At 32.9% G+C, this 23,780-nt stretch overlaps 1 pseudogene; it reads left to right on the forward strand.

The window, feature by feature from the left end:
• Positions 1 to 4,118: 4,118 nt before the first annotated feature.
• LOC134277778 (uncharacterized) lies at positions 4,119 to 23,149 on the forward strand (annotated as a pseudogene).
• The last annotated feature ends 631 nt before the right edge of the window (positions 23,150 to 23,780 follow it).

Below are 23,780 nucleotides of genomic sequence, written 5' to 3' on the forward strand. Positions count from 1 at the left end.
TTATCCAATCAAATGATTACTTTGGATAATTGGAAAGTATCTCGGAATTCAGTTACAGAGGGGAAAGGCCAATTGATACACGAATAGAAAATCGTGACGTAGTTTCTGTGCCTGACAATAGAAGGACCACAGTCATTTCTGTACAGTAATATTATAAGTACTTGCTTTTGTCTTGTTTTAAAGCTCTTTGTTTTGTATGAGACGATAAGATCTTCTCCACAGCTACTTTCACTTCTATATTCTTTTTCCCGAATGTCGCTTTAGTATGATCTCTCTGACTGGACAAAATTCTCATGAATTTTTTTATGAGAAAGGTCACCGGAAGATGACCCTGAATGGGATTTCTTCAGATCCTTGTGTAGCGATCTATGTTAGCGGATCAAAGGATCTGATTTTAATCAGATTGGGTGGAATGCCACACTAACTTTTTATTTTATAGATCTTTGAGTCATCCTTTTTAAACAATGGTTTAAGCATTGAAAGGTCGATAAAAGCTTTTAATTAATTTATATGCACTTTTTGCTTTTTTCTGAGAAAGTGAAAAATTATTCATATCCAAATAAGTTGTTTTCGAGTTAAAAGTTGTAAATGAATGCATCATATGAATATCTAATAAAATATGTGAAGAAAGGCTGGTAAAACTTTTTAATTTTTATTGAAAAAATTTTTTATGAAAATAAAACCCATTATTTGTGAATATTTTCAAACCTATGATTAAAAAACACCAAAAAACTAGTCACAACTGAGGATAAAATGTTTGCCAATCACATTTTGAAAAGAAATTGAGAAATTTTAGAGAAAATTATTTTTTTTTAATATTTGGACCTACCCGGTAACCCGATAAAATTAAACTGATCCCGATCACAACACAAAATATATAAAATGATAATTTATTGCCTCTTCATGTATTTACAATGAAGAAATCTATTTTATTGTCGATAATGTGTTAACCCTTATCACACCTAATCAGATTAGTGTTCTTGGAATATACAATGTATTATTTATTTCCAATAACTGTACAATTATGGTGGGGATCGGTTAATTTTGATCGGCATTGGCCAAAATTAAATAAAAATAATTTCTCTAAAATAAGGCCATTTCATTTCAATTTCTTTTATAAATATGATTAATGAAAATGTTTTCCCCAGCTGTGACTGGTTTTAAGAAGATTTTAACCACAAGCTCAAAAAAAATTCACAAATTGTGATTTTTTTCATAATTATTTTTTTTATTTAAAACTTTTTTTTATATCTTTACGACTTTTCTTTACATATTTTATTAGGTATTCATGTGAGGCATTCATTTACAAAGCATCTAATTTAGACGTAAACATTTTTCTTTTCATTTTCTTTGAAAAAATACAAAAAAATTCATATAATATAATTGAGAGCTAATGTCGGCCTTTCATTGCTGAAACAATTTTTTAAAAAGGATGACTCAGAGATCTATAAAAATAAAAAGTTGGTGTGGCATTCCTCCTTAAGATCTTACATTGAAATCAAAGCTGTAGAATGAAAAGGGTTTTCAAAGATTTTCACAGAAAAATCCATTTATAGTAACCATGGCAACACCCTTCAATGAAACCAACACCAGATGCTTTATTTCAAGTATCTTAGTGTACTCTACTTCAGTGTCAAGTTATATCGAAATCAGATCAAAACTGTAGGAGGGGTAAGCAATTTGAAAAAATGGTTTACAGATAGACAGACAAACGGACGGATGGTGGACACATTACTTTTGGATAAACTCTTGTCTCTGACCGGTAGAGATAACAAGAGGCCCAGGGGCCACATCGCTCACCTAAGCAATTTACTAGGAAAAAGCACATATATGATCAGAACTGAAAGTTTACTGATTTTGGGGGGGGGCTTGAATTTTAACCTCCAGGGGGTCATGGTTTGAATCTAGAACTAGAATCTACACTGCCTGGGGATGATTCAATATAAATATCACTAAGCATGGATTCGCAAAACTTGAAAAAGGATTTTAAAAGGTTTCCCTGTATATTCCTGTATAAAACTTTGATTGGTCATTTTGGCCTCACCATACTCCTAGGGGTCATGATTTGAATAAACCTAAATCTATACTACTTGAGGATAATTTCACATGAGTTTCATCTTTCCTGTCTCAATGGTTCACGAGAAGATTTTTATAGATTTTTCCCATATATTTCTATGTAAAACTTTGATCGGCCATTTTGGCCCCAATCTAGCCCCGGGTGTCATGATTTGAACAAACTTGAATCTACACTATTTGAGGATGATTCCACATGAGGTTCATCTTTTCTGAACCAGTGGTTCTTGAGAAGATTTTTTTAAAATGCCATTAATTTTTCTCTAATTCATAATTATCTCCCCTTGGAAAAGGGTGTGACTCTTCATTTGAACAAACTTAAATCCCCTTTACCCAAGGATACTTTGTAGCAAGTTTGGTTGAAATTGGCCCAGTGGTTCTTTAGAAGAAGATGAAAATGTGAAAAGTTTACAACGATGACAACAGACAACGGACAAATTTTGATAAGAAGAGCTCACTTGAGCCTTTGGCTCAGGTGAGCTAAAAAAAGAAGGGATACACTAACGGATATGACATGTACGGTGATGGTTTCAGGGTTTTGAGGTCACACATGTGACCAAGTAGGACAAAACGACAATTCCAGTTGGTTTATGGTATTTATTTACTAGCCAAAAGAAGGTGGTAAAAACAATCTTCAACATAAAACAAGAATACATTTAGTAAAATGTACAATGTACAATGTACAAATATCTTCTTTGAACACAATTTCATAATAAATTGTACAATAATATTTTTATCTGTTTCACTAACCACAAATTTCATTAAGAATTATCCTGAGCAGTGAACTACCTGTATAACTTGTATCATAAAGTGGCCATCACATGTCTAAATGACCCGAACTTACGGATTAGCCACAACATAGTTGTATGTATTTAACATCACAACGTATGTAAATCAAAAGACATGAATGTAGAACATTTTCATAAACCTGTCCTAATTTAACATGAAGTTTACTTTATCAAAACATTCATTTAAACATAACTCTGTTATGACTAGATCTGCGTTCCATACATTTGCACAAACTAATAGATTTGTCTTTGACTTTAATACTCATGTGCATTCCTGCCGTGCACTTGTACAAAATATTCTCTTGTTAATATAAATTGTAAACAATAGTGCATTTATATACACCTCGAAGATAAAAGTACCCAAAACTGGGTCAAATATGTTGCATGATACAGAAATAGGTAAACACCAACATGCATATAATATACTTATCGAGATAAACAATTCTACAAACCTACATGGATATTATGCAACACTGTAAGGATTTCTCAATGTAAAAAAGTCAAAACAACAACTGGTAATACTTTGTGGCACATGTTCACAACCCCTGTAAACAGCATGTTTACATTCACAAACCGAAAGTACAAAAATGGAGCTCGAGTACCTATTGCGTCTAGCAAAATCAATAATAATCAAACAAAAATCAATTACCTGTCAGTTGGCAATGAGCTATAAGGTGTTTGTTTACATGTCTATTATCTTTAATGATTCATTGATGTGAATACAGCATGGGCTTTGTTTTTTTCCCGCTTTCTGGTTTTCAAAATAAAAACAAAACCAAAACTACTAAGAAAAGATGCAATAATTCCGGAATACATTTATACATATGCAGGTGACTTACTCAAACATACATGTATAAAAATGTAATACTTTACCCTTAACATTGCTTATAGAAAATTTCTTTCAATTACAGATATAACCATCTTGTGAATTTTCAAATTTAAAACTATGATCCTAAAAAAACATACCCTTTTAGAACCCATGACAACAAAAACAGATTCTGAGACTAGCCTATTCCCCTTTTTTAATTTAATAATTAATATGAATGATTTTTATCCTTGAGAACATTTCGTACATGTTTAGCACCGATTTACTATTATCATTACACATATTTTCTTATCACATAATCTTTCTATACTGTCTACCTACCTATTAATTATTTCATTTCAGCTTGCACAGAACATATAAAATCCCAAAATTAAATATTTGAACTTTACAAGTTAAATTTTTTTCACAGCATCACGTATCCTTGAATGTGAGAAGAAGACTGCAATGGATCCCCGTTATTATGCCCAAGACGTCCTCCTCTGTGACCTGTGTCAAAGAGATGCATTACAGAATCATTGTGAATTTTGTCATGTAAACCTCTGTATAGTCTGTGTTGGAAAACATCTCTCTGATTCATCTAAAAGACACAACGTTGTACCATACAAACACCGAACTCCTACTCCTAACACTAACTACCCAAAATGTAAAAACCACACCCAGAAACATTGTGAACTTTACTGTGAGAAATGTGACGTTCCTGTCTGCTCTACCTGCATCTCGTCTGGTAAATATAAAGGACATACAATTACCGATATTCTACAGAAAACAAGATTTAGAAAATGACTTACAAGAATTAGATCAAAAAATCTATCCTACATACGAAGAAATTTCAATAGATCTAAACTCTGAAAAACTAAACTTTGAAACACATTATGGGAAACTGACAAAAGCTGTCACCAAACAAGGAGAGGACTGGCACCGAAAAATTAATGTCATTGTTAACAAAAAGAAATCTGAAATAGATGAGATGAAAACTAAACACCTCGCTATTCTAGATAAACAGGAAAATGAAATCAAACAAATTATTTCTGATGTAAAACAGAGCATTCTTGATCTGAAGAAAATACTGGACTCTATTGATATCACCCTAACCGTTGCGTACAAATCCAAGAATTCTGAATTCAGAAGTTTACCCCCTAAATTCAACGTTTCATTACCAAGTTTCTCTCCTCATCAGATCACCACGGCACAGCTCCATCAAATATTTGGTTCTCTGTCAGCATTATCCATAACAACAGAAGAACATGGCTATACAATGAAGACACCAGAAGCTATATCCTCTCCTCAAGTGAAACCACTGCTTGATAAACCAGAGCTCATCACCACCATAGACACTGGATATAAATACTCATTAAGAAGTGTTACCTGTCTGAGTGATGAAGAAATCTGGACACGTGGAGATGACAAAGTCATGAAACTCTACAACCTTCAGGATGAACTACTAAAGTCAATTCAAACCAAGTCAAGAAGCATACCACGTGACATAGCAGTGACAAGGAGTGGAGGCCTAGTTTATACTGACCCTGATACAAGAACTGTTAACATAATGAAGAATGACCAGATTCAGGAATTGATCAGACTACATGGGTGGAGACCTCTCTATGTCTGTAGTACCTCCTCTGATGACCTCCTGGTTACCATGCTTAGTGGTGATGGAAAACAATCAAAAGTTGTCCGTTACTCTGGTTCCAAAGAAAAACAAACCATTCAGTTTGATAGTGAAGGTAAACCTCTGTTTTCATCTGGTTACTATAAATACATCCGTGAGAATAGGAACATTGATATCTGTGTGGCTGACTGCGTGGCAGGTGCAGTAGTTGTGGTTAATAAAGCAGGAAATCTTCGATTTAGATACACCGGCCATCCATCTACTATCGAGAGATCATTCTGCATCACAACAGACAGCCAGAGTCAAATCCTGACAGCAGACTGTATCAACCACTTTATCCATATAATAGATCAGGACAGATAATGCCTCCGTTACATTGATAACTGTGGTCTACAGCATCCATGGGGTATATGTGTAGATACCAGAGACAACCTCTTCGTGGCTTACTGTAACGGTGGTAAAGTGAAGAAAATTAAATATATGTAAATACTTCATTCATTAAAAATGTAAACAAAAACAAGACATTGAATATATGAGCATGTAAAAATTAACGCAATCAATAATGTCTGTCTGTCTGTCTGCAAAAACTTGAACCTTGGCCATAACTTTTGATTTAGTAGAGCTATGACTTTCATATTTCACTTGTGTATTCCTTGAGGCAAGACTTTTCTTTGGGTACCATCAAATTTGACTTTTTGACCTTGACCTCGAATTTTGACCCACTTTAACACAAAAATTCCAAACTTTTATTTTGGCCATATCTTTTCAACAGTAGTAACCACGACATTTATACTTAACATATGTATTCTTTGTGGAAAGACCTACAACCTTGAGCTTTTGACCTGAACCTTGGAGATTTGCATACATGACTGTAAAAAAAACTTTTAACTTGGCCATAACTTTTGAACAGTTAGGAATAGGACTTTCATACTTTGGAGTTTGACTTACTTTATAAAAAAAATAACCTTGGTCATAACTTTTGAACGGTCAGGGCTAGGACTTCGATACTTTATATATGTATTCTATGTGGCAAGACCTTTCATTGAATATCAATTACCTTTTGACCTTGACCTTGGAGATTTTGTACTTATGAAAAAAATTTAAACTTGGCCATAACTTTTAAACGCTAAGGGCTAGTGATCTCATTCTTCACTTTTATTATCCTTTTAAGAAGATCTTTTATTATATACCAACGACTTTGAATCTTTGACCTTAACCTTGGAGATTGACCTACTTTTAATAAAACACTGATCATACCTTTTCAAGGGATAAGGCTAGTGGATTCATACTTTTGATATTCAATCCTTTTGACAAGACCTTTAATTTGATACAATGGAGCAAGATCTTCGACCTTGACCTTGGATTTTGACCTATTTTTTAAAATTTTTACCTTGGCCATAACTTCTGACCGGTAAGGGTTAGAGCTTCCATAATTTAACATATGTATTTTTTGTGGCAAGACCTTTCATTGGATACCAATGACCTTATCCTTGAAAATTTGTGTACTTATGAAAAAAAAATATCCTTGGCCTACTTTCATATTTCCCACTTGTGTTTCGAATGAGAATACTCTATTTTTCGTACCAATATATTGCATTTGCATTAAAGAAATTTTAATCTTTGCTATGTTGCCATACGGGGGCATCAGTGTTTCACAAACACATCTTGTTATATACAGTTTTAGTCCATGAAATTATTCTTTTAACCTTACTCCTTCATGTAAAACAAATATTTCATCCACTTTATATTTTTTTAAATTAACATCATTAGTGAAAAGTAAAACATCGATTTTACTGAATCAGATAAAAATAAATTTGTAATCATACAACAAAGATTGGTTAACAAAAAGGTACATTATGAGGAGAAAATGTGATATTCTTGTATCAGGGTATTTATGACTATCAAACATGATTTAGAAGTCACAAAAAAGTTTATATAAAACAACCCCAAACAGGCGGTAAGCATTGCAAAAGGCTGTATTCTATGTATTTCCAATCACTTAATTTAATTTTTACTCTGAAATTCCTTTTTTATTTTGTTATGTGATACCTACTCTTTTTCAACACCCTTAAAGTTATACTTTTCTTTATTAATTCACGGGTTAAAGCATCTTATCTGCTACAACATTTGATGTTTTCAAAAAATAAAATTCTAACAATTTTTGAAATTAATAATTTTTAAAAGATGCCACAAAATTTTCAATAATTTTAAATTCTTTCCACTTGTAGACGCGCATTACTTTAAATATTTTTTTTCCACTTGAGAATGCTTTATTAAAACTTTGGTTCATATTCGCCCCTTGATTCTGGGGAGATCAAAAATTTTACAGACGGTTGTACAACTGTCTGCTCAGATTAAAGCATAAGGTTCATAATGAAAAGGTTACCTAATGATAACAAGCACACTTATTGAGGCCATATTGTTCACTCTCTTCTTCGTATTTTTCCTCACCGCTCTGTTTACTGGGTAAAGCCAGGAAGTCGATGCAATCTTGAGCGTGGAATCCCACCATTTCCTGGTCTGAGGATCTATATGGGGTGTAACCCTGACTATAAAGGAAATAAATTATCAAAATGGTGGCATGGTTGCACTTCATTCTAAATGGTATAAAAGACAAACATAGGTAATCAGAGATTACAGAGATCATCTCAACAAATGTTGTCTTTAGATAAGCCTAAGTCACACAATTAACAAACATTCTGAGAAGTGAACATCCAAAATTTATGCAATTTCGATCTCATAGGGCTTGCAGTTACTTTGGAATAGACCTATCCATAAACTTCAAACTAGTCACCTATCAAGAAAATGTAATTCAAATTCAGAATCTGAAGCCAATTTGAGATTTTCATCCCTTGATGCATCATGTGTGCAAGTTTAGTTGATATAGGCCTTATAGTTACTTGGCGAACAACCAATACCCATACCTTAACCTGCATGGTCCATATTAAGTGTCAAGTTCAGCATCCGAAGCAGTCCATTATTGTGCATCCTTAGATGTATCATCCATAAAAGTTTGCTCAACATATGTCTCAAAATTACTTGGAAATGAAACCTGTATAAAATCTTACCTTTTCATTCATCCAAAGATGTAGGTCAGATTCAGCATCCGAAGCAAGCCTTATAGTATGCATCATTATATGTAATTTTGGTCATTAAAGGGTCATAGCTACTTGGAAATAACTTAAACCTGTTTATTCATCTGGAAATATGGGTCAGATTCAGCATCTGAAAGAAAGCAGAGTGTATGCATCCTTATATGTATCATCAATGCACGTTTGATCATAATAGGGCCAAAGTTACTTAAAAATCAGACCTGCACCAAAAACACGAACCTGTTCACTCATCTGGAAAGAGTAGGTCATATTTAGTATTCGAAGCAAGCCTGGTATTGTGCCACCTAAGATGTATCATCCATGCAAGATTGGTCAACATAGGGCTTATAGTTACTTTGAAATGAGACCTACACCTAAAATGTTAACCTGCTCCAAAACATTAACCTGAGTTTTCCATAGCTGAAATTGCAGAATCTGCATGAAACCTTGACTGGTACGATGAAACACACTAGAAATATCTTTCATGTATGTCTAATCAATATAGGGCATAGAATTTAAGTACTTAAAATGAAATCTTACTATCCATGCAAGTTTGGTCATAATGGGGCTTATATTTACTTGGAAATGAGACCTACACCAAAAATGTTACCCTGCTCCAAAAACATTAACCTGAGTATTCCATAGCTGAAATTGCAGCATCTGAAACCTTCACATATGCTCCCTAAACTTTGTTGAGGAAAGTTAAAAAAATCTTTATTGAATATAGATGGGCAGATCAGTATTCTATTATTTTATTATTTACAATATCCTAATATCCTACCATTGACAGTATCTGATGAGATACGAGTCCAAACGAATTTTCTTGAAATAATCTTGACACCCCCTTCCCGCAATCTAAGATGAATTCTTGGATATCTGTTTTTTGTTCTTGGGTTTTTAAATATTTTTGAGAGGGGGACACCTATGGAGATTGAAAAAAGAAGTTAGGACTGTATTTCAACCAATTTTAATCATTTTTTTAAGCTTTTCTTCATAAAAGTGAGTCTCCTTATATCCATTCTAATTTTGCTACAGCATTTCAGAACAAAAAACAAAATGAAAAATGAAAATATGGTGCCAGTGTATCCAAATATTCTCTGACACAAGGTAGAAGTTTCCTAACAACCCTTGTAAATGCTGTTTTACAACTATTTGATAGTGCCAAGGTGCTGATCAATCCCATACAGATGCCAAAGAACTTTTTCAATTAAGAGGAATAGGAACACACTAAATACTAGTGTTGTTAATTTTTTAACATCCTGAACATTTTCAGCAATGAATCTTGAGAGGAAACCAGTAAAATGGTGACTGTCATATTTAGAAAAAATGTCATGTCCAGTACAATCAATATATTTTGTTATGTAGCTAAAATAACCCAGCATAGTTCAGGTAGCGTTTTAGCTATTTTAACGCAAATATTGCTTTTGATTTAAGAAATACCCCGTAAATTACAAGTTGATAATTTTTTTTTAATTATTAATTTGAAATATTAAATATCAATCACATAAATGCTAATAAACACTTAAAAGCCTGATGGATCTTATTGTTCGAAAGCATCTTTTAACAAGACAATGCAAAATATAACATTACATTTAAGGGGGATGTACAAGCCAATTGGATCTAGTCTGGTGTGAAATAAGAAATGCCAAGAATGCGCTAAATACTCGTCTAAACTAGCCCAAAGTTACTCAAAGTGTTAATGCACTAGTTACCTACTGTTAGAGACCAAAATTAGTAAATAATTAAGTTTATTTTGTTTTAATTAGGAGGAAATTAATCATTGTAGAACTGCGCAGCTACAGCATTCACGAGATGAAAAATGCATTGAAAATGGTGTTAGTTTGATTCATTGATAATATGGCTACAACCATTTGTTTCGCTTTTTTCTCGTCATTATCTAGAATTCTTGAAAATTTGATTTTTCATATGTGTGTCTTCCTGAGACCATGTGTTTATTTCGTCCGCCATTCCTCTGTCGCACAGAGTTCGGATAACATTGATTTTAGAATAAATGCGACCATAAAAACATCAAGACAAGAAATTACTTAGTAATAATCATTAGGTAATATTACTTACTACTTTTATTTGTTGCATCGCTTCGTCTGATTAATGAAAAAACGCGATTTTAACCCCACTCCAGCAAATCGGGAAAAACTGTTCTGTTCACAGCTCGAGTTTCCTAGTAAATATTAATACACTGAGCACGTGCTTGACATGTGCATATATCTGCTGTGGATAGATGCGTTTATAACCATGATTATATTTAATTTTTCGTGGAACAAGTCTTGATAATTTGTTGGTTTCTTTAAAACTCAAGAAAACGCTAAAAAATGCCCTAAACATATGTGTTTACGTCGGGTCTTTTTTTCTGTGGCAATAGAAGTTATTTTGAAATGGGGCACTGCAAGGAGGATGCTTAGCATTTAATTTGAAAATGTTAAACAATATGCGGTGCATGAAAAACAAATTGCAATTACATGTCTTACATTCGAAAAGTTGGTACATATGTCTATTTTGTTTAGCAGTTAGATAGAAAAAATAGGCAGTTAAAGGATTTCCTTCAGGCACCTCACATAAATAGCTTGATTGTTTGCAATGACCAACACATCGTATGGAGTAATGTTTGGACATAAAAACGCATCATGTCTCATTATGTTGACTACGTTGTAAGCTCTCGATCATTGAACATACGAAGCTTGATAAAATATAAAGAGTTGTTTTTTTTAATTTAGAAGCAATCACAATGTTTGCAAACAAAGGTCCATTGCATATGCAATGTCTATCTATCATCGCAAAAAAATGAGAGACTACCCCTCCCCCCTCCAAAAATCCTATGTTCTTTTTTTCAAAATAGTGCCAAAGATTAAAAAATTTTGCATTACTAAGTATGTGATGGAACATGTACTAGCCTTATAAGACCATTTGTTGTAAATATATTTGGTTGCCCTCTCTCCCGATCTACTGCCTAAAAATGGCCCGACTCAATTTTATTTTACATCCAATAACAGGATTTTTTTTTCTTCCGTCAACAAATATGTTTGAATTTTAAGGAATTTTTTTCTCACCATAAATACGGACCCAATAATTTTCCGTGAGTTGGGAGGTCCAGCAAACGTCTTTTTAAAGATGTTATAAAATATTTAATTGTGTTGATTTTTTTCTTTACTCTGTAAAATTGTAATTTTAACAAAACGGGCAAATAGAAAAAAATTATTCATTAAATCTCCTAACCCACTCTGAATGATTTTATTCCTTTTCAAATGTTGCTACGCTGTAATGAAAATTGTAAATGTTTATTTGACAGAGTATATAGGAGGGGGGGGGGGGGTGATCAAAAGTAAACGATATCTTAGGTATTTGATAGTTATATAATTGTTGAAATATTCAAGTATTTTTCAAAGTGTAAATTGGAGACCTTTGATAGCATATTGCTTAATTTAAAAAAAAAAACCCTTTTCAAACTTGCTTTCACCGGGCAACATAACAAGTATCATATTCAACCATCTGCCTTCCTTCACTAAAATGGTCTATCCAATCATTGATTGAATTATTAGGAAGTCATTTGTCTTAATAAACTTTGAACAAATTCTTATACGTTACTTCAAATGCAGTTTTAAGATATACCATAATCATTTTAGTTGTTTATTGAATGAGTTCCACTGACACAACCATTTTTCGTCACAAGTACCTGCATAATGACTTTATTTTCACATTGTGAGCAAAAATTTATTCGGCATATGCAATTTATAGAACTTGAGTGTGTACCATATTTGTTTCTAATCTAAATTGTGGTTTTGTAGATATAGAGATAGTTCGATCACCCCTCGTACTAGTAGATACTAATACAAGGTTTTTCATATCGATTTTATGTGTTTTATTTCTTTGTGTTTCATTGGTGATAATTAAACTTTTGATAGATATTATAAGTCATCTGTGGCAAACTTACAAACTCTTAATTTTAAACTTTGATGGTGCTCATTTTTCCTTACCTGGAATCAAAAAGTTTATTTCAATACGTACACTATTTAACAACTGGTTGATAATAATACTAAATAAATTACTTCAAGCCACACTTTAACACAATTCCTCTTTGAAAAGTGTTCATATTATTTCAACTGTAATTCTCTTCTACATTTAAAGATTGTTATGTCCCTCCATATTAAGAAGAGGTCTGGAAAACAAAATTCTGTGCTAAAAATAGACCACGTGCTGCTATCAATGAACTACTTTCAGGGTTCTTTACACTCTTTTTAAAGACAACGATACCTTGTTTTGAACTTAAAATTATCATTTAAAAGTGCAAAATTTAGACATTTTCTCAACAAATGGTTGTAGAGAGAACATTAATGCACACTTTGCGTATTTTTTTGGATTTTTTAAGGCTCTGCTGAATTCTGTAGCTGCGCAGTTCTTAGGAGCATATCAAAAGCACTTTTCTGCAAAAGTATAGATTATATATGCACAACATGCATTCAGTTATGCATATTTATTGTATCTTTATCATAAGGGTTTAGAATTTGATCAAAATATAATGTACTTTAGCCATTTGAAGAAATGTTTACATTTTGTTCTCACTGCACTAAATATGGCCGTACATCCCCCTTAATGTAAGAAACCAAAAATATTGTTAACATGGATGACTAATTCCCAATTCAGAGATCTGTTTCTTTTGTAAACTGTTGACATTGTACAGTAAATATTTGATATAAATATTTCTTATAATCACATCATATATCACATCAAAGCTAGTTTCTATCAAACAGAACTAATTTTAACAATGTGACATGTGTTCGTGAATAACATTAATTGTTTCTCCACCAATATCAGGAGGCTTTAAGTTGTTTTAGATTTTATGTAAAAGAGAGAAAAAATACCATAACTATCTTTTGTTAATGAATAATGTAATGTGACCTTGATTATTTCTACATCAAAAATAATATTACAAACATCAGTGATTGAATATATATTGAAACATGTTATAAACCTTCCAATAATGATTGTATATTTTCTTAAGATTTACCTATAATACAGCTGTATAATTTCTGTAGAGAATCTTTTATGTATTGTATAAAATTACCTATAACAGTGTTGTATTTTTTTCTCTAGAGACTCTTTCGTGTTCATATTCTTTCTGTTTCCATAGGAAATAGGTAGTTCATAATCCGGACCATAAGCCATAAAGTACTGAAATTAGTGAAATGAAGAATTCTAAGTCTCCTAATTAAAACATGTCCCAGATAAATGATAAATATATGTTTTGGATGACTGTTTAAATGAATTGTGATCCTATGCAGTCCAAAGTCATACTGTACATTCATTAAATTTACACACTACACACAGTTAAACAATAAATTCAAATTTGAGATGAAGATAATTTTAAGGACTAATTGAATTACCTATTTATCACTTCTTTTAAAATGAGAAATATTAGAAACCAAAAAAATAACATTTCTTATTTTCTAAATGTTTTAATTTTGAAAGAATAAAAATTACATTGTGCACCATTCTCTATTTTAAATAAGATAACATGGCTTGATATCTTCTCATGATATATATGGCTGATATTTCCATTTCTTTGATGAAAAAATCATATTCATCTGCTTACACAGTTTGTACTGAAACTATTTCGTCCACTTTAAAATCTACTTAAATTTTCAGCTGATTCTTTCTGTTTCAAAAAATAAATTTATGCAGAAAAATTCAATATATCAACTGAAAACATGTTTCAGTGCAGTAGCAAAGTCAAGCCTTACCTTAAGATCTGGGACATCCTGAGGGAGTTTCCGTCCACAAATGACTGCAGTTAGATGAGCCCAACATCTGGCTGTGTTAGCATTGTGGTAACCTCCTAAAAACACAGGAGTTGAATAAAAACACAGGAGTTGGATAAAAATCATATCCAATTACAAATCATGGGAGTTTTTTTTATTCCATGTTTAATACTTCACAATCGATGCTTTACACTGTTTTTATACGGTACTCTGCTATATTTTACATCATGCTACGCAAAACCATTGTGACGTCATAACTGCACTTCAGTGTGGGGAATGAAAACGATATCAAATGAGCTATATCCACAAGATAAATGGGTAAACATGGGATAAAAAGATATTTTGCATTTAGTCTTGTGTTTTCAATCTTAAAGTGTAGCCTGATTTTCCCTTTCGTTTACAGAGTCAAACATAGAAGAAACTTCGACGTTATCTGTCAGTGAAATTTTGAGATACTGAGAATAAAACATTTAAAATATTGATATTTCCAAAATCACTTTGACACACCAATGGTATTTAAGATATCCATGTTCAAGTTCTGTTGCATTTATATACAATTTCTTCCAGTGTTCATTGTAAGCACTGTGTGTTTTATTCTCACCTCTTCCTAATACAAGAGTTGGCAGCTTCCACTGTATTAAGAACTGTAGACATCGGCTGTACGCTGTGTAAGTAAGATTAAAGGAGTCCATAGGGTCCCCACTGAGACCATCAGCCCCACACAGACACGCCATGACCGGTGGGACGATCACTTCTTGGACCTTGTGTAGGACTCTGTCAAAGAAATAACTAGATTCCTGTACTATTTATATCAAATAAGAATTATTGCACACTGCATGGAGTTAGAGGGATATCTACCCCCACCACTCTAACAAAACATACAGGTAACACGGAGAACCATTTTTATATCAATATATGTCTGATAGTATGATTAATGAATATACCAAAATTTGAACATAATTAGACTGTCATCATAATTTTTTATGTATAGAATAAAAGGCAGCAGACAAATTGATTAACGTAAGTGAGCAAAACCTTATATTTACGTCTAAAAGCTGTTGCTAAGATAAACCTACCTTATCATAATAAGCAATGTTCAGTATACTACAATGACACAAAAATTATTTCATTGCTAGGTACTCTATATCTTTACCTGCAGACCAAAGGAACAAACTCTTCATTTCTCATGCTATCCAGAAGTGGAATGTTAACAGTGTATCCCTTCCCTTTACCCACTCCTGTGTCATTTAACCCTCAAGATTCTAAACAGGTGTTAAATAATACACTGATGTATGAGAATATTTTTTTCAGTATTTATATTCATAAATATAGAATTTAAATCAGTCTAAAATCAAATATTCATTGAAATACTGCATATTTGAATGAGAAACTTGAGCATTCCTAAAAATTTCTGTGACTTAGCAGGTAAAATTTTGAGGCAGTAAAATGACACAAACCTGGGAAGAAACCCGGGGAATGTTTGTGAACTGATACTGTCTTCACCCTGGAAGATGTAAAAAATGCTTCATCCACACCTATTACGAAAAACATCGTGAAAAGTCAAAAGAGCCAACAAACAATAGTAAGTATGGATAGAAATGATATCCGCAGGGATTAATAAAGAATTTTTAAAATTACAGTATACTTACCATCAGCGTTGAATGTTTGATAAATATATATAAATTTTACTTTTTAGATGAATGTTTCATAAAAACAACTGAGAGGAATCTTTCAAAATGTGATAAAAATATCATGTATTCTGGATCGTTTCCCCAATTGTTATTTCTATATGTAGACTATGAAAATTCAGAGAGAATCAGAATAAGTGAATTTAACACTAACCATCTCCATGATGCACATCTAGGTCAATGTATAGAACTCAATAGAACTCAAACTTCTCTCTCAATTTTAAGATGGTAAGAACAGTGTCATTGACATAGCAAAATCCTGATGCTGTGTGTCTGAAAAATAAATGTTTACCAAGATTTCTTCACTCATCTATAAATACATGGTTTTGAACAAAGTTTATGTCACTCCAAAGGCATGTACAAAGCAAGGGAAATACGCCTTAAGGATCTGTATATAATATTTGGACCTTTCCTCACTTTTAATGCGAAAACTTTCTGAATAATGATATCTTGCAGAGTAAGGACTCCAAGCTAATCCTTACTCCATGGGTTCGAATCCCATAGTGGGACACAGAGACAAGTCCTTCGGATGGGACCGTATTAAAAAAAAGTTCCATGTCACAGAATGAGCTCACATAAAAAAGATCCATGAATGCTTGATGGCCCTGCGTGCCTAGCAGAGAACAAATTTGCATGTCTCTTCCTGCAAAGCATGACATCCCAATATAAGTGAAAATTCTTTAGATTCTCAAGAAGGATTCTAAACAACGAACCAACAAATCATACTTTTAAATTCACGAAAACACACTGCATAAAAAACTCCTTCAGGGGATGTAAGTGAAGTAGACATACCAAATATAAAGTCTACCTTTCATGGTTCAAAAGTTATGATGATGGTTAAAATTTGAAAACAAGCTATTTTTAGCATATAGACCAGAGTGAAGGCCACAAATTCATTGACATTTGTATCGTTGAAAAGAGCTTAATTAGTAGAGAAAGTTTACTAAATATGAGGTCTCTTAATTTCATGGTTCAAAAGTTACAGCAAAGGTTAAAGTTTGCAGGAAAAAAACTCTTTTAGCATAAAGGTCACGGTAAAGGGCACAAGGTCATTGACCTTGGTGTCATTTAAAACAGCTTCATTAGTGGAGTATGTACACCAAATATGAAGACTATGTCTTTGATGATTCAAAACTTATGACAAAGGTTAAAATTTGCAGACAAAAATAGACAGACCCAGACAGGACAGAAACAATTAATGCCCTGGATCTATCGATCAAGGTGCATTAAATATAAAGTTGGCTAGTCTAAGACCTTAACCTTCTCAGCTAATAATTAACCTAAACCTAATCACCTTAACAAAGTTAGCATCATGTAGTTTAAGATCTAAACAAAGTTGTTCAATTTTTTCAATAAAAATATCATACATGAGTCATTATTATAAATGTTTTTGCTTTATATGTCACTTACCTCTTTAAATATAAAAACAAATCATATTTAAAGAGCGATATATGGTAAGTGTCTCAATTGGCCCCTTAAAATGAGTATCTTAATTTTACTTTATATATAGCTTTGACTTGTACAGCTATATATGCGACCTTTATTGGTCATTTTCATTTTGATCAAAACGCCGTTATTTTAGAAGTATGACATCATAAAAATCAAATTTCCCGCCATTTTAGTTTTTTTGGTATAAAACTGGTTATTTTCAAGCAGTTTTTCTTCCAGAAAATATAGAGCGCAGCCTAGAACAAGATTTATATTTTTACCAAAGATGTAGCTATCCAATACTGATAAGTGACAGAAAAATTATTCATGTTCTACACTGCGCTCTATGTTTCCCATAAGAAAAAACATCAAGAAAAGGGCATATTTTTGGGTTTTTTTTGTTAGATAGCAAAAATAGCATCATTTCTCATGTCATTTACAGCTAGAGAGTGCATATAAATGTGAAAAATATATTAGAAATACTTCTAATATAATCTCTTCTTCAAAATAAATATCAATTAAACATATCTGAATGTCATTCTAAAATGTTGATTTTTAGGGGGCCAAAATTGGCTCTTACCATATATACTCCTTTGCAGATATCATATCATACAGCAGGTATAAATACAACTACTCTAAGCTATTTTTACATAAAACCCTTATTGCTTATACCCTTGCTTTATACAACACTGTTTGCCTCCAAAACATCCATTACTGTAATTTCATTAATATTCTTGAGCATCAATTTTTGTGGATTTAGTAGAAATCTCAGTTTGAGGATAGTTACGTATTTAATTCATGGATAATGGTCATACCAAAAAAAAACTGTCACCTTTGCATTTTTTTCTCTATCCATATGCAGGTACATTGTATGCTTCAGCGGGGAGCTTTAAAACAATTACAATGTTAAGAGTATGTTAGGCCTAATATTTGAAAACAATTACTAGCAAGTGAAAACTTTATTTATCTGAATTTCACAAAGTCGGAAATTCAATCCCTCACAACACAGTAGACATCCAGTCCTGTTTGATCACTTGAGAATAATTTAACACATTCCTAAAAAAATCATATTGATTTAATGTCTGTATTAAAATCTAAGGGCGAATTTGTTGCACATAAACTGGTTTGGGTTTTGGTTTAAGGTTTGAAACTAGTTTTTCAAACTGGTTTAAATTTCAATCCGGTTTACCTCGGTAAAACAAATGAACAGTTTATACAAGATGGCGTCAAAAAGATGCAGAACAACATACATGTACAGTATTAACCAAATTACACTTGTAAATTAAGTTAAAATCTTTTTCTTAATAAAAGAATCCAAGAAATTATAACGTATTTATATTCTTTGATTATCTTACTTATAGTTAAAGTGCAGTATTTATATTTTTAATGCCTCAAAGATTAATCAAATGAACAATTTCCACATCTTTTACAAATGGAAAGATAAACACTCGGGTATTTATAATTACTCTTTAGATTTCCAATATTTAAGCACTGGGTGCGTTCACAGTTCTACCATTTGTACCAACTTTCAATATACCATTGGTACAATAATTTGACAATGGTACCAACTGTACCGATAAACCCTGAACGGGTATTGGCATACAAATGTAACAATTTTACCAATGGGAGTCCAATGGAGACGTTGGTAATACTAAATTATATATTTCTTTGTCTTCTAAGTTATTGGCACATGCCACAATAACAAAAAAATCATAGCAGACTCATATCCGACAAACAAACAACATTAGGATCAAACTTCTTTAGTTGCCATATCTATGAGTTTTATATAATCCATTTAATGGATCATGTATAAATCATACTCCAAAATCATGAATATAAGTGTTTGATATGATTTTTATGTGATTTTGGCATGATTTGTTAAAAAGGATTAGAGGAAAAATGGTTTATATCATTGTAAATCCAGGATTTCAGTCTTTCTAGCTTGTTGCCATGTCGATAACTAGCTGTGACGTCATTTACCAACACTAACCACACTCTAGACTGTCTGCAGAAAAATCTACCATTGGCAAGAAACATTGGTACCAGTGGCATGCCAATGGTAATTAATTTTACCAACGGCAACTTTTGTCTACCAACGGCAGAACTGTGAACGCACCCAGTATGTTATACAATTTACCATAAATGTAGATTTTTGTACAAATGATTCAGAACTTATTTTTGAAAAGGAAAATTTAACATATTCTGTTCATTATTATATAACAAACACCATTATTTTCAACATACAGCATAATGCTGCATTTATCTATTCTCTGAAGCCTTATATATAAAACATCAAATATCAGAATGTGGCATTTTAGTCAAAAGAGTTGTTTGTCCTCGAGAAAACAATTATTTATAACTTTTTTTCTTTATTAGAATAGTCACCATCTTTCATCACCGCCATATTGGAATACTTTCCGCTCTTTCGTAAACCGAATAAACCACCATCGGGGGTGGTTTGGTTGGTTTAACGAACTGGTTTCAGTTACAGCCAAAACAAATGGAAAACCGGTTCTGGGTTTAAACTAGTTTAAAACCAGTTTGTGGAACAAATGAACAGTTTACAAAACTGGTTCAAAACTAAACCCAGTTTTGGGAAAACAAATACGCCCTAAGATTTATCAATCTGAATAGAAGGCATTTCATTGATAATAATCTTGTTCCATTGCGCAAATGGGTATTCTTATTTTCCTTTGCACCAGCCACTTATTTCTGCAATTATATTGCTTCCCTAGCATAATAACTCAAACTGGGTGCAATGTTACATCTCTGTAATGCCCCCTCACCCCCACCCACCCCCAAACAAAAATTAAAGCAAATAATTAATTACTTAAATATTTTAATTTTTACATGTTTGGTTAATAATAAAACTAAAATACAACTTATTTTGATTGATTGATTGTATATTGTTTAACGTCTCTCTTGAAAATATTTCACTCATATGGAGACGTCACCGTATGCCTGTGAAGGGCTTCAAATTTTGACCTATACTCGGCACTCAGAGCCATTGAGCAGTGAGGAATCTTTATCGTGCCAGCGCCTACCGTGACACGGGACCTACGTTTTTAAGGTCATATCCGAAAGACCCGTGACTTTCACTTCTAGTGCCGAGCGCTTGGCGAAGGATCAGTCACTACCTTTGTTTACGTCTTAGGTATGACGCGGTGCTGTGATCGAGAATCGAATCCGGGCCTCACGATCACGAAGCGAACGCTCTACCACTAGTCTACCGTGACCGGTATAACTTATTTTGAGAGTTCCTTTTATCTTCATTTTTAGCAGCACTTATGCAAAAAATGTGATTTATTCTACCATGATATACAGACAGAAAATGAAGCAGTCTATTGATATATATCAACAGGTATTTAAATCACTTGACCTAGCATTGACAGGTATTTAGATCACATGACATAGCAACAGGCCGATACCAGGAAGTAGATTATCAAACAGTAGTAAAGGAGCCATATTAAATTTACAGGTAAGTCATTATTTCATTTTTTTAACTAAACATCTCTTTGTGCAACATACCCTCTACCTGAATTTTTAAATGTCAATGTTTAGGTAAAAAAGTTTAAATCCTTTTAAAAAGGAGCAATATAATAATATATATGACTATGCAATCTCAGCATGGGATCTTAAGGTCACAATAGAGGTCACTATTGTATTTAATACTTAACCCCTGCCACAGTAAATTTTCATTGAAATTATTATAATAAGGAAATTTAAAAACTCTGATCTAAAAAACTTATTCTTTCATATATAATATATATATATATCTCAATATAAATGAATAAAGTGTATAAACACAATCCTAAGTAAGTTAGAATTGTTCTTTAAAAAAATTCTTAAAAAGCCTCGCAACAACAAATTTTTTTTCATTATTTTCATTGTTTAGTTTTCATTCCATTTTCAAATCTCCCTTCTTTTTAAATGACTTTCATCCATGATAAAAATTTCTTACACAAAGCAATCATTTTACCATGATCATTACACATAATTTCATATAAAAAAAAATCTTTCACTTTTACCAAATAAAATTTTAGTTTTTGCATTTTACACAAAGCATAAAAAAGAATATCCTAATGCATATCACTTATATCATGTATATATCAGAATTCAAATTTATTTTACAGCATCACCTTTACTTCGACATGTGAGAAGAAGACTATAATGGATCCCCTGGACAGAGCTCAAGTTCTCCTCCTCTGTGACCTGTGTCAAAGAGCTGCATTACAGAGTCATTGTGAACTTTGCCAGATTAATCTGTGTAAGGCCTGTGTAGGGGAACAACTCTCTGATTCATTTAAAAGACATAATGTTGTACCATACAAACACAGAACTTCTAGCCCTAACTACTTAAAATGTCCAAACCACACCCAGAAACATTGTGAACTTTACTGTGAGAAATGTGACATTCCTGTCTGTTCTACCTGCATCTCCTCTGGGAAACATCACAGCCATATAATAATGGACATTCTACAAAAGCTTAGTTCGAAAACAAAAGATTTAGAAAATGACTTACAAGAATTAGAGAAGGAAATATATCCTACATACGAAGAAATTTCATAAGATTTAAACTCTGAAAAACTTAACTTGGAAAAACATTATGAGAAGTTGACAACAGCTGTCACCAAACAAGGAGAAGACTGGCATAAAAAATAATTATCATTGTCAACAAACAGAAATCTGAAATTGATGAGATGAAAACTAAACACCTGGCTGCTCTAAATAAACAGGAAAAGGAAATTAAACAGATTACTTCTGTAGCAAAACAATACATAATTAATCTGAAAGAATTACTGGATTCAAATGATGTCTCCCTTACCTCTGGGTACAAATCAAGAAATGCTGAATTCAGAAGTTCACCTCCTTAAGTCAATGTACCATTTCCAAGTTTCTCTCATCATCAGATCAACACAGAACAGCTCCATCAAATGTTTGGTTCACTGTCAGCATTATTCATTACAAAAGAAGAACATGGCTACACAATGAAGATACCCGAAGCTGTATCCTGTCCTCCAGTCAAACCACTGCTTGATGAACCAGAGCTTATCACCACCATAGACACTGGGACAGGGAATAGGTATCTAAACAGTGTTACCTGTCTCATTGATAAAGAATTCTGGACATGTGGACAAGACAAAATCATGAAACTCTACAACCTCCAGGGCAAACTACTGAAGTCAATCCAAACCAGGTCTGGCAATAAACCATGTGACATAGCAGTGACAACGAGTGGAGATCTAATTTATACTGACTCTGGTACAAGAACTGTAAACATAGTGAAGGATAAACAGATACAGGAAGTGGGCAGATCACAGGGTGGAGACCTCACGGTGTCTGTAGTACATCCTCTGGTGACCTCCTGGTTATCATGAACAGTGATGATGGAGAACAATTAAAGGTTGTCCGTTACTCTGGATCCACAGAAAAACAAACCATTCCGTTTGATGGTAAAGGTAAACCTCTGTATTCACCTGATGACATTAAATACATCAGTGAGAACAGGAACCTGGATATCTGTGTGGCTGACAATGGAGGCCGTGCGGTAGTGGTTGTTAATCAGGCAGGAAAACTCCGATTTAGATACACTGGTCATCCCTCTACTAACAAGGGACCATTTTATCCACGTGGCAAAACAACAGACAGCCAGAGTCGGATCCTGACAGCAGACTTTAACAATGGCTGTATCCACATCCTAGATCAGGATGGACAGCTCCTCTGCTACTATGATAACTGTGATCTACTTTGTCCATGGGGTTTATGTGTAGACACCAGAGACAACCTCTTTGTGGCTGAGTGGAGGAGTTGTATAGTGAAGAAAATCAAATACATGTAAACAATATTTTATCGTGTCCGTTTGTGATTAAAAATACTGCTTATTACTATGAAATGTGTTAATACTTCCTTGTCATTGGTTGCGCAACAAAATGGAGAGAAAACCCAAGGCATTAATTATGTAAAGATGTAAAAAATGTACAATATCGGAAGACTGGGTAAATAAAGTTTTAAACCATAAACTGATTTTGTTTATGTTACTTGTACAAAGATTATTCATTATTATTAATTTTAATAATTATTTACTTAGTAAAAGGAAAACATCTTCATGAATCAGATGACAATAAATATGTATAGTTACATACAACAAATATTGGTAGATTACGATACCTAACAGGAATCAAAACAATTTTCAGGATTTTTAATATGTATATATACTGATGGACCAGTAAATATTTGTGTGTAACAGTGAATTTCATTGAATCACCGGTCCACTTTACCAATGAATTTTTTATTTAATTAAAAAACTCTGGGTTTAATATAATGTGAAAATTACCTAATGATAATAAACACGCTTACTGAGACCATACTGTTCACTCTCTTCTTCGTAATTTTCCTCGTTGTTCTGTTTGTTGAGTAAATCCAGTAAGTCGATGTGTTCTTTAGCGTGGAATCCCATCATTTCAAGGTCTGAGACTCTACGTGGGAGTGTGACCCTGACAATAAA

This window comes from Saccostrea cucullata, unplaced genomic scaffold, assembly GCF_032062105.1.
Source record: "Saccostrea cucullata isolate Sc308-1 unplaced genomic scaffold, CSIRO_AGI_Scuc_v1 ctg12237, whole genome shotgun sequence".
In the NCBI taxonomy this organism is placed as follows: Eukaryota; Metazoa; Mollusca; class Bivalvia; order Ostreida; family Ostreidae; genus Saccostrea; species Saccostrea cuccullata.